The sequence below is a fragment of the Typopeltis vanoorti genome, chromosome 14 (assembly GCF_054136105.1).
Source record: "Typopeltis vanoorti isolate ZY-2024b chromosome 14, IOZ_Tvanoo_1.0, whole genome shotgun sequence".
Taxonomy (NCBI): domain Eukaryota; kingdom Metazoa; phylum Arthropoda; class Arachnida; order Uropygi; family Thelyphonidae; genus Typopeltis; species Typopeltis vanoorti.
The window spans coordinates 104,723,041-104,736,254 of NC_143562.1; positions in this window are offsets into that span (position 1 = coordinate 104,723,041).

The window sequence follows — 13,214 nt, forward strand, 5'->3', positions numbered from 1 at the left end:
GGTCACCCCATTTTGCACTGACAACATCAGGTCCATGCTTCCCTGTAAGGAGGAGTTCAGGTTCTCCTAATTTTGCCATCGCTTCTTTGAATTTATCCGCCACCCCAGGGATACCTCTAATAAGATGGCTTAGAGTCTCCCCTGCTTTTGCATGAGGAACTTCTGGGTGAGCGGTCTCAGATACTTTTGCTGTTTTGGGCGTTACCAACTCTTCTTCCTGTGGGCTTAATGGCCGTTTGGAGGTGTTGATGTTCACCTCCATCTTTCCTTCTTCTGTATCTATTTCATCTGTATTAGTATCTATATTGGTATTGATGGTTTCAATAGCCACTGTTTCTTCTTGTTGGATTTTACTGCTTGTGGAAGTTTTTTTCCCCTTTCGGTTTTTCTTAGAAGTGGAGGTATGGATTTCTGTTATATCAGGATCAGGAGCAGCCTCGAAAGGAGGAGAAGCTTCCTGTGGTGTGTCATTTCCATTGCTTGGTGGAGTTGCTGGCGTGATTGCACCACCCATCCTCTCAGCAAGGGTTCTGGATGGGCATGTGTCCACTTTGTGGTCAATTACCCCACATTTCAGGCAAGCTGACTCACAGTTGTCTTGGTTGTGGCCTGCTTTGAGGCAGTTTTTACATTTCACTCTAGGACAGTCTGCCCCAAGGTGAGTGAAAGCACCACATCTAAAACATTGTTTTTTAACACCAGGGTAATTTATCATTACTCTGGCGGATCCAATCATAATGAAGTTGGGAACGGGCGTTTTCATCTCGAGGGAGATGTGGACTTCACCCGACTTCCATTTGGGGTTTTCTGCGTCATTTAGGACTTCCACCTTGTGTATAACGCCGAATTTCCCGAATATTTCGTGGATGATCTTTACATCCGTTTCAATATATTCTAAAGGGAATCTGGGGATTCTAAGTAATTTGGTAATACTCCCTACCAAAAATGGAACTATTGTTTTTCCATTACATTCGAATCCTGCAAGTAGTTTGTCTCTTGTTTGCTCACTCCTTACTACTACTTGGAAGCGGCCACCACCAAAGGGAGTAAACCCAAAAATCTGCTCAGCACCGACGCTTTCGATGAGGGCTTTGGCCAAACATCGAGGTCGTAGATCAGCTTCCACTTCGATTCCAAGGGTCCGCGTACGCGGCAAAGCCATGCTGGTGAGGCCTAAGCTATTCCCACCACCTAGTGTGTTATTGTTGCCCCAGTCTGGGGTTTATTCTGTATTTGCTGCTGTAGTTTATTATCAAGTGTCTCTATGAGACGCTTTGCCGATAATAACTGAGCTAACATATACTATAATTTGCGCTTAGCTAAACAACTTGCTAATATGGGGAAAGTTCACAAAAATTGAACTACACGCTAACCACACTACAGAAATGATCCTGTGAAGATGTGAAGTAGGTCCTATCCTAGAAAGGGCTTTCTCTCTTCCTCGGAAGATCCCGGAAGAGATGTATAATGTAATGCTATACATCACAGGAAGTTTCGACCTTTATTGAGGTAAGGTGATACCAAGGTTGAAGTAATGCAGGTCATATTTTCATATATGAGTTGCTAAAAGGTGTCTCACCTTATTATTACAATACTCTGGATTACAGATAGCTAGCTGAAAGTTTTTCACTTGATTATACTATATATATATACAGATATATATATATATTATATACTTTAAATTTTACTGCTTTGTAACATGTACTCCTTTAACAACATTACTGGTATGATGGGTGAAGCAAGGTTGTTTTCATATTCCCCTTTGTCTTTATGAGGAAACCTGGTGATGGGAAAAGTTCGTGAACTAAGCTCGCTCTTTGGGGTTAATTGTACTCACTATGGAGTAGGATTGCCTTTGGTCTTATAGTGGTCGGTTTGGGTGCGTGTTCACCTTTGAGAAGAACTTTTCTGCTAGGTCGTGAAGGAGCGAAGAGATGTATGGAATACTGGTCTCCCGGTGGATCTGGCCATTTCTGACGAACCATAGGGCGTCCAGTATCATCCGCAAGCATTTGTTTTGTATTCGTTGCAATTTTAGAATGTTTGATTTCGCGGTATGGCTCCATGCTGGGGAGGCATATGTTATTATGGGACGTATCACCATCTGGTAGAGTAGTAGTTTGTTTCTTGTATCTAGTTTGCCCCGACAGTTGAGCGATGGCTTTGAGCCGATCAGTTTGATGTGGCTGTTGAATCGAAGTCTTTTGTCTAGTTGTACTTCGAGATATTTGGTTTCTGTCTGTCATGGGATTTTTCCCTAAAGAGTTGGATGTCTTCTCTGGGGGTTACTGGCCTTCTGGAGAATAGTATGGCTGTACTGTTTTGGGGGTTTACTTGGATCCTCCAGTCCGAAAACCATTTCTCCAGCTTGGAGATACTGTCCTGAAGTCTTCGGATTGCCAGGTAGGGACGAAGAGATCTTGCTAGTATTGCCGTGTCGTCTGCGTATAGGTCTGTGATGGTCGCCATTAGGTTTTGTGGGATGTCTACCATATAGACTGCGAACAGCAGGGAGCCTTGTGGAACTCCTGCTAGGATATTTCGTCTGGTTGAGATTGTTCCGTTGATTTTCACTTGCATTTTTTCTTTCGCTCAGTATGATTTCATTAGCCGTATTAAATCTATGTGCATATTTGCCTCGAGTTTGTAGAGAAAGGCTTTGGTGTCAAAATTTGTCTCCAAGGCCTTTGCGACGTCCAGGAATACAGCGCCGGTATCCTGTTTCCAATTGTATCCTGTTGTAATGTATTCTGCCAGTCGGTGGATTTGCTGGACTGTGCTCTGTGGCCTCGTCGGAAGTCAAGTTTGATTTGTTATGATTTCTAATTTGTCTGCTGTTTCTGGTAGTCTTGTGAGGATGATTTTTTTGGCCACTTTTCCTTGGTTGGACAGCAGGCTGATGGGTAGCTTTGAGGGAGCTGGGGGGGGGGGGCGTCTTTGTCTGGTTTCTGTATTGGTATGATGTCGGCAGTTTTCCATGTTGTAGGAAAATACAGCACCCTTAAGTTTGCGTTTGTTATGTTGAAATGCACTGGGAGTAGTTTTATAATTTTGTTAGTGATGCTGTCTGGTCCTGGTGCTTTTTTTTGCTGTTGAGATGTTTTATGATCCTGGTTACTTCTGCTGGAGTAGTAGGGTTAATTTGTTCTGAGTGTTTTTTGGGTTTCCTTAAGGTGCGTCTGACCTGTTGGCGAACTTTGTAGACGAGGTTAATATTTATTTAGGTTTTCGTATTCTGGTCTGCATTTTTTTCCCAGGTGATTGACGAGAGCTTCAACTTTTTCTGTATCTGTTTGTGCAAGACCATGCTCACCCTGCATAGAGGGTGGGGTGCGTTCATTGCGGATGGTTCTTAGGAATTTCAAGATTGAGTGGTCCTCGGGATTGAGAGCTTTTCTGAACGGATTATAATATTCTCCATTTTCGGTATCTTTCTTTTGTCAAACCAATGACTTTTCTCTGTATAATTCAATATTCAATTACATACCTACCGAAAGTTCACGTGCGTCTGTTTAGGGTTTGTCTATCTTGTGGGGTTCTGTGTATCTCTTTCTAGCTTTTTTTTTTTTTTTGCTCTGATTAAATCCATAATATCCTTAGGGAACCGGCTCGTCGTGTGGGTAGTTGTAGTCTTGGTAACTGCTGATAGTGCTTTGTCGATTTGGTTTGTTAGGATGGCTGCAGTTTCTATCTCGTCTTTTTTGTGTATGATGGGTGCTGGATGATCGATGTGTTTGGGGAGGATTTTGGATAGTTTATCCCGTGCTATGAAGAAGTGAAGGGGGGAGTTATCCTTGGTTCCCAATTTAAGCAGGGTAATGCCGTGGTCTGACGATAGCTCGTTGATCGTTTGCAGCTGATACTGGTATCTGACATTTCTGAAGATAACGATGTTAATACATCTGGTCTGTCGAGAGTGTAACAGTTGTTTAGTGTAACAGTTTTGTTGATGGTGTTGCTGTTCCATGCTCTATGCTTGGCATTTAAGTCCTCTGCTATGATGGTGGAGTCTGTGGTGCCGAGGATGGCGTCTACGTCTGACATCTGTAAGGTGTCACACGGTGAGTTGTAAGCTGTAGATCTTGAGTTTGCGAGCGTTGTTGATGTACACTTCTATGTCAGTTATCTCTAGGTTGTTGGTTTGGGGGTTGGTTGTGGCATTGGCTTTAGGTAAGTTTGATGTAGATGGCAGTACCCCCCCCCCCCCTTCCTCTGGTACCGAGTCTGTCCTTTCGATACGTTGAGTATCCTCGTAGTTTTGGGTTATTTGCAGATCGGAGGTGCGTCTCTCGTTGATTAAGATAATGTCAGGATTGCGTCTGAGAGAAAATTCTTGCAGTTGCAGGATTTTGTTGGTGAGACCGTTGGCGTTCCAAGCAGCGATCAGAAGGGACTTCGGTAGAATTTTGTTTTTATTCATGATTAAGTACCGTAAGAATGGAATGGGTTCCTTGAAGGAATCTCATTGTGGAAATCGGTGATGGGCCGGTTTTTCTGAATTCTTGGAGCATGGTGACTAGAGAGACAATTATGATCGCTGCTAGGGAAGAGCTTGTTGTTTGTTCGTGCTCCCTTTATGTTGGAGCAGATTAAGCTCCTTTTGGGATTCCGTCCTGGCCGTGGGCCTTCGTGGTATTGAGTTTTGTTATACAGTAATTAGGTATATTTCTGCTGGCGATATGGGTTTGGTTGTGATTTGGCGTTCTGTGCTATTTTACGCACTTGGGTGTGGATTTTTCTTATGGATTTAAGTCTACTTGGGCATAATTGGGACTGCATTGTTTTTCCAAGCTATCCGCAAATGCTTCTGCATTTTCTTCATCTGTATAGGCTATTCGGTTATTTGCCTTTGATTGGTGGGAGTGTATTGGGCTTTGAGCGAAGCGACGTCATAACTTTACATACTGATTGCTCCTTTGTGCATAGGTGATGTATATTGTTATTCCAAACTTGGTTTCGGTTGTTTTTTTAGTGCGTACCGAAGCTGGTTCGTTGCTCTATTAGCTGCTTGTTTATTTGCATCATACATTGTTCTGTGATATTTTCTTCGTAGTTTGTTCTTTTCTCGGATAAGTTGTTTTATTTCCTCTGGGATTCTGTTTGGCATCGTGTAGTTGTGTTTGTTACATAAGATATTGCTACCGATATTTGTTTTTCAAGGATTGCCTTTTCTATTTTTTTTTCTTCAGATGTTATGCGTGATAGTGGGCCGAGGTGAGTTGTTTCCAGTTAATAAAGGTAATGTTTTCAGTTAGATCATGTATGGTGCTTAGTTGCAGTATGATGGGGGTGTGGTCTGAACTCACCTGGTCGATTGTCTGTATTTGATAGCCGTGTGATATGTTCTTTAGTGTTACTATATCAAGTACGGCTGGTGACTCCGTAGAATGTGGGCTCTGTGGATCCAATCATAGTCATATTTCTTGTAGTAGCATATGAGTTGAGCGTTCTGCCGTTGATGTTTGAATTTCTGCTGTTCCAAGTTAGGTGTTCGGCATTGAGATCTCCAGCTACGATCACTGCTCTACCTGTGTTCAGTAGTTCAAGTCTGATTCTAGGAGTTTTTTATTTGGGAGATTATAGGCTGCAAATATCTTGAGACTGTTTGGGTTTTTCATGTGGACTTCGATTCCTGTTGTATCAATGTGTTCTCCTTGGGGCTTAGCGAATTCGTTGTGTTTTCTCTTTTGATGAAAATGGCTGTGCCTCCTCCTCTTGCGTAGGATCTGTCCATAGGTGATCAGTTATTGATTTTTGGTTTGTCGTTTGGGCAGATGAGTTTCGTTGATGAGGATAATATCAGCTTGGGTCTCTGCTGCGAATTCGTATAGTTCTAGAATCTTGTTTGTTATTCCATTTGAGTTCCAGCTTACAATATGTAGTGTGAGGTGGGTTTTCTATTATGTTCTTCCATTGAGGATTGCTGAGAATAGTAATATGCCTAGGATGATGTCCTTGACTTTTTGTGTGTGTGTGGGGGGGGGGTTGCTTTGTCGAAGTTCTGATAGCATTTTTCTGATGCAACTTGTCAAATTTGACAGGTCAGGTTTACGGGAATTTTGGGGGTAAGATGACCGTGGTATGTAGTTGGTCTTGGCGTAGCTGCCTCTGCGTAAGATTTTCTTCTTATTGTGGAGGTCATGGCTTGTATGGTGGTTTTATGTTCTTGTGAGGAAATGCTATGCAGCCCCTGTAGTTTGCGGGGTGTGGCCCTTCGCTGTTTGCTCACTTTACTGGTTGTGTGAGCGTGGTTTTTGGCATTCGATCGTTGTATCTTTGTTACCACATTTAAGGCATCGATGATCTGCTTTGCAACAGCTTTGTGAATGGCCAAACTTTTGGCAGCGATGATTGCATCGTCATTGACTTGTGTTTTAACGATTCAGTCTTTGACTAAGTCGCAGATAGTTTGGAGATCGTAGATGTCTTTGCTGATTTCCACTAGTACTAGGGAGTATGGTGTTTTGTAGGCTCTGTGCATGCGGCTGACCTTAATAGGTCTCCGTACGCTAGTGAATAGGTCATAGAGGCTTCATAGGTCTCCCTAATGAAGCCTCTGTTTTGCGGTCTGACGTGATTTCATCTATTGTAATTGTTTAAGTTACCCCTCTAAGCACAACTTTACGGTTCTTCTCGCTGTTGAGTGCAAATGTGTGGTAGGGTAGATTACTGTTATCAAGTAATTTGGTTAGTTTTCTGTAATCGGTGGAGGTATTTGGTTGTATGCGAATTCCTTCTTCTGTGTAAATATTTCTTAAATATTATTTATAATGTTCGGAGTGAAGCGGTAACGGATATCCAGTGATTTTTATCTTTTAGGATGACTGGGGGTATTTTTCTTTTCAGTTTGTATTATTATCAGTCTCCATTTCCACTGTTCTGGGTGTGCCTCTGGTAATGAAGATTTTCCTGTTTTTTATATTTTTTATTATTTGAAATTCCTTCTGTGTCATATCCGGTATATGGTGGACATTGGTTTGGAATTTCGCCGCAACCTCAGCGTTTGGTGACTGGTCTGGTCGATCTTCCAGACTGTCTTCTATGACGATTGCGTGTGTGTGTGGGGGGGGGGGGGGATGTCTCAGAGTTTTATTTTACTGGTCAAATGTTATTAAGTGCTTCCCCTAATCTAATGAACTCCCGATATACGTCTTCAAATTTCGTTTCATTTATTAGTTTTTTCATGTCTATCAGTATTGTTATTTGTAGAGATCAGTAAATTTTTCCTTACCTGTATTTGTCTTTGTAGCAGTACTTATAATACAATTCACAATTTAATCATGCAAAAACTACCACACAATCACGATAAAAACCGCAAAGTGTACTTAATTATTTTATATTTTTATATGATTATTAAGTTTTTAAGATTTCTAAATAATTTCTAAATATTTAATTTTTAGAAATTAATTTTTTTTTTATTAAAACATGATTATTATTATTTTAAATTATTCTGCAGATCTAATAATATTCTCACAAAAGTTTTCAACGGCGCCAGTGAAAACTCTAATCAGAATATTTGGCTAGCTGTGAACAGTTAAGTTGATTTAACTTTGTGTTGAAAGATATTTCTGCTGAAGGGAAATTTGGACTATTTAGAAATCTTAAAACCACACGTAAGCATTTTTGAGTGACCTTAGTACAAAAACAAAGTGTAGAAATTTTAGAAACTAAATTTCTATAACTTAATTCCTTTTATAATTTGCTTATAATGAAGAAGAACTTCCGGAAATAATTAAACTAAAATATTTAATTTTAAAATTAAAGATATTTCATTGAATATATTATAACTTAAAATTTATAGCTGTGTGAATTTATAAATAATTATGATGTGTAGCTAACCATTCCTCAGAAATTTAATCGTGATACTGTACATTCAGAAGTTTTGATATAAGCAATTACGTATTCCAGCCGTAGTCGACAGTGTTGCCACCTTGTGGACAAAAATGACAATCTCATTCGTATGCTTATAAAATTTTGTAACAGATTATACTGACTTGTTCATACAAGGAACAGTTTATTTTTACAAGTACTGCAGTCCTTTATACGTAATCATAAGCAGAATAAAACAAGAGATGAAGATAACGGAAAAAAACAATCCAGTCTCAAGAGGGCAATGGATAATCGCGATGGAATAGAAAATAATACGATGACACATAGCTCCATAACAACACATAATAGAGTATCCCTGCTGTTGCCAGGGTGATACACTCCTGCACTGATGTACGCCAGTGCATCTTTGATGGATGCTTGACTGACCAGCACGACATCGAAGTTTGCTGGTCGTAAGGTTCTATTCAGAAAGATCAATTTTTTTTTACATCATGATATTTATGAGGGGGTTGCATCGTTCCCTTAGGAACGATGGTAGATATCACAGGAAAGTCACCTCCGCAGAGGTCGACCTCTACTTATGTTAATGGTGAAAGGAAGGCGATAAAGTAAATGGAAAGATCAATAGCAAAGGTGTTTATTCTTGCAGTTAGAAGGACGAAGTTGTTAAGTTGGTGCCCACTGACCTTTCTCATCTGTTTGCACTTTTCCGTAGGATATTAAGTCCATTGAGGTGATCGGACACTTTATGACACTCGAATAAGAAAACATCTTACCGATGTCCTGGTTAAAGCTGAGTTTTATCCTCCAGATTTTAATTTAAATACGTGTATTAATCACATCACTTCTTTAGCGCAACATTTCTTTGGCTTGTTTGGCTTCCAGATGGTTCTACTTTAGTCGGACTTAAAAATACTGTTGCAGTTGGATGTATTCAACAAAAAAAAAAGATAAATTAAAATGGAAGACGGCAAAACTCTCATACAAAACAGTTCAAAGCAGACAATATTCCTTGAAGCAGAGGAAGTTTATATGAGCTCAAGAAACTAGTGAAAAGGTGAATTCTATCAAGTAAAGTTAAGAATGGTTCCCTTGTTATGCTTTAACAGAGCAAGCAGTGTGTACCTGTTTTTGTTTGCCGTTTATCTTGCGAAGTTTCAGTTGATTTGCGCCCAAAGAGTGCAGAATACGTGTCCGCTTTGAAGAACTATATAATTCTAACCAAATGTTAGGTATAAATCTTTAAATTAGCATTACAAATGCATCCATAAACCTTAAGAGAGTACGCTAAAATGAAATGTCGAAAAAAAAAAGTACCTTAAATAGGATAAGAACACATTTTATCTTTTCTGAATTTGACAATCACAGGGCTTTGAATTTATCAGATGAAATTGGATTGCCATCCAAGTTGAGTCTTTTCCTAAAATACCAATCGGCTCCTGTACAGATTTTCAAGAAAGCACAAAGCGAATATCTCACTGGCAAATTGCATGCGTAGAGAACCTAATGATTTGGATCAAATAAAGTGTGTAATTAAATTTTGCTCGTGCAGACTAGGAAGTTGCAGTAGTACAGTCATTTAACACATCAATTATTGTTGAATGCTGATGGCTCATCTGCATCCTTTTATCCGCCACCTACTCCTTTAATTGCCGTGCGCATTTTAGTAATGGATGGTCATTACCGCTTTTGATATCTGAGACACTCGGGTAGTTTTAGTTGACAGCGTTTTGGAGATGCGTTCGTCTTTAAAAACTACATTATGTTGAACAGAGTTGTTTATTTTAACAATCCATATTTTTCTGCTTTCTTTGGTATTTCTTATTTTGGTGGTGTTCTAAATAAATATTAACTTTGTCTTTGTTTTTTGGATTTATGAAAATTGTTTTATCTTAAACTTAAAGATTAATTCTCTATTTTTGCTTTGTTAATTTAAAAACATAAATCTACTTAAACACCAACCAAATTCTTAAATAGCTTAAGTTTATATTATTCACAATATGAGATTGTTCTGGTTTGATTTTGGAAGATCTTAGTCCTTTTTAGGACTTCCAGGGTAACAAATGGCAATGCTGTAGCCCATGAAGTTTTAACTGAGGCTCGGCTATTGCCGTTACCCAACCATGACTAGAGCTTTTTAGCTCGATAACACCCCATCCACACAGATTTTCTTCATTCAGATGACGGGATAAAGAGTCAAGGACTCAGTCCATCGCCCAGTTCTTTTAAGAACTTAAGAAATTGTTCTGGTTTATCAATTAAATGACATAACATTCATTCCTAAAATAGATTTTCAACTGGTCTTGTCTCATACGGTAGTTTTCACTCGATGATCATCTCGCAAAGCAGGTAAACCGGGCCAGGCCCCACCAAACCCAACCCATTTGTTAATATTTGAATACTTTCGTTCCAGATTTTATTTATTGAAAATTATTCTCTTTAAATTCAGAAACTAGAAGTGAACATACATTTTTTCATTTGTCAATAATAAATCCAAAATTGTAATAAGAAATATCGTATATTTCTTATTGCTTATCTCACTATTAGCTTCGGTACAATACATCAATTAATAATCTATTGATCGTGATTTTGATGTAGTTGTATGACGTTGCTGACTTCACACTGTAGTTTTCTGAGGAACACTCAGAGGAATAAAAGTGTTGCTAATGGCGGCTGCAGAGAAGCGAACAGATGGTGTTATTTAGAATCGACAGACAAAGTATGACTGTATGTTGGAATTTATTTTTATGTCAGATAGTTTCGTTAGTGGGACAATAAAATGAAGAAAAAAATGAAAATGAGTTTTTTTTAAAATTAAATCACGTTGTGTGTTTTTTTTTTGGACTGTTCATCTTTTTAATTCCACAACACATTAGCGATGAAAGCACTGCTACAAACATGATCTTTTATCCAAAATCCTCGCTTATATTACCAGTCTTCTTACCTCGAGAGTGTTGTCCAAGCAAGAATGAGACTCAGCATCTTAGAAATGATGCATGGACACCGAACGATCTGCACACTACGGGTGAATGACTTAATGTTTCGCTAACCCTCCACTGCCTTTAAGAAAGCCAGGCGTAAGTGTATTAACATGAATTAAGACCGGGCTGCACCATCTCCTTAAAGAGCAGTTACTAAAGTTTAGATGCAACCCATTACTCGTTGGTTGCCATAACGACTGTTCAAGTTTGTTTGATTACCACCAGTGGTTGCTGGCTAACACATTTATCCTCGTATATCATAGTCAACATGCGCGCGACTGATGAATGGGGTGCCTCGAATGAAACCAGGGTCTGCCAAGAAGTTCGTTGGAGTTACAAGTTTCTGTACATCTGTTAACGAACTCATTACTCTCGCGAATCTCGCTGACGGGATCAGTCCATTCCCAGAGGGCGTTCTCCACTCGCTGATTGTTTCAATTGTTTCCTGCAACATTTAGTGAATTTACGGAAAATGGCGTTGATAAGGAATGTCTCGGAATCTGGTATGCGTTCTTTATACGATTAAACAAACTTAAAATTTATTTGATTTACTTATAAATTTATCTTCATCCTTTGTGCTTGCCCTCTCCCTCAATTTGCAAACTAAATGAGCCAAGATGATTATGTTTGCTGAGCTAAATGAACAAGATGGTGTTCTCTGTGTCCAGTGAGCACGATGATCAGCTTTACTGAGCCGAGTAAGATGATCACGTTCACTCAGCTAAATGACAGGATGATGATGACATTCGGTGAGCTAAATGCACTTATTTGGTAAATGGTATGAACAAGATCATGCTTCAATTAAATGCCTACTGAGTTAAACGAAGATTCATAATATCCACTGTTAAACGAACAAGATCGTAACATCCATTGTTAGACGAACAAATTGATCTTGTTCACCGAGTTAAATGAACAATAGAGACCCGTACTTGCTTTGTGGATAGTTAGGAAAATCTACATTTACTTTGGTCAGCTTAATACTAAGACTTCATTCTAGTTACTACAATGAAAATAACATTACTTATTTCACACTTTATCACCATTATTGTATGTGCAATGAAGAGTCGTTCCAGTTCTGATTGTTAAATGGAATCATCTCAATGACAAATTACTGTAATCTTTCCGATTTGTGTTCATTTTCATATGATCGTAAAATCACTTCCATTTCTTAACCATAGAAATGAAGAAAGGCAACAATCACATCTCAGAGATAGTTGGAAGTTTTTCCACTTGGCTATACTATAAATTAAAGATACCAAGAAATTATATTCTTGGTTTAATCCTTTATCCAAGCACGAGCAAACTAAGTTTGCGCCTGAACTATTTTCAGAACTTGGTCAACTCGTATAAAGAAGCTAATGACTTCATATCGTTTACCTTAGTATCCCATAATGCAAAGCACCGATCCTTACGGACATATGCGATACTAAGGCCAGCGATGCAAAGTCTTAGCTTCTTTATACGAGTTGCTCCAGTCCTGAAAATACTTCAGGTACAAACTTTGTTTGCTCCCACTTGGATAAAGGATTAAATCAATAATATAATTTATTGGTATCCTTAACAATCACATCTTGTCAAAATATAATTAAGATATTAAATATCCGTCATCATTTTAAAACCAAATGAATGAAACATAAGTTTCGAATTTTACCAGAGAGTTTACGAGAATAAACCTTTTGACATAGGAGTTGGCTTGTACTACTTAAAAGACACGAACTCTTCCAAGGAACTTGTATGTTCGCTTTTTATTATTGCATTGATTAGGTTTTACTAACCTGATAAGACGAAAACTTTCTCTTCAATACTATTACAAACCCATGCCTTGAAAATTTGAAGTCTTTTAGTATTACTCAAGTTGTATCATACTGTTCATTTACAAAAAATATAGCGAACTTGGGAGTGCTGTGGTACTGAAAAGAGTGGTATGTGCCCTCTTAGCTTTCTCTCTGGTCTTTGATGAGATCCAACTGTTCGAAACTGTCAGGCCACTGCAACGTAATTTGATCCAATGCACTAATAAAAGTCGAATATACCTGCTCCCGGGAAGAGTCCGTGTCTGTTAAGTAGTGCAATCAAAGGCAACTCCTACCCCAAAGGTCTCTGATATAATTCAGAAGTTCTGAAGTATTTCAGGCTCGATGTTTCGCACTCACATGTTTCCAAGTTGTTTCCCTTGGTGTCCTGTTCCTTATACATTCATATTTAATGACTTACTAAAGTCGAATATTAGAAAAAAATGCAGAATATCCAACCTCCAAAATTTATTCAACGTAAGAATAAATCTTCTGGAAATTTTCTAAGATTAGGTGGGCGGGAAAAATTTGCAAAAGACAGCTCTGCTAGAGAAACTTCCTAGAATGAAAAACAGGAGGGAGGGAGGGGGATGTAGAGGGGAAAGATTTC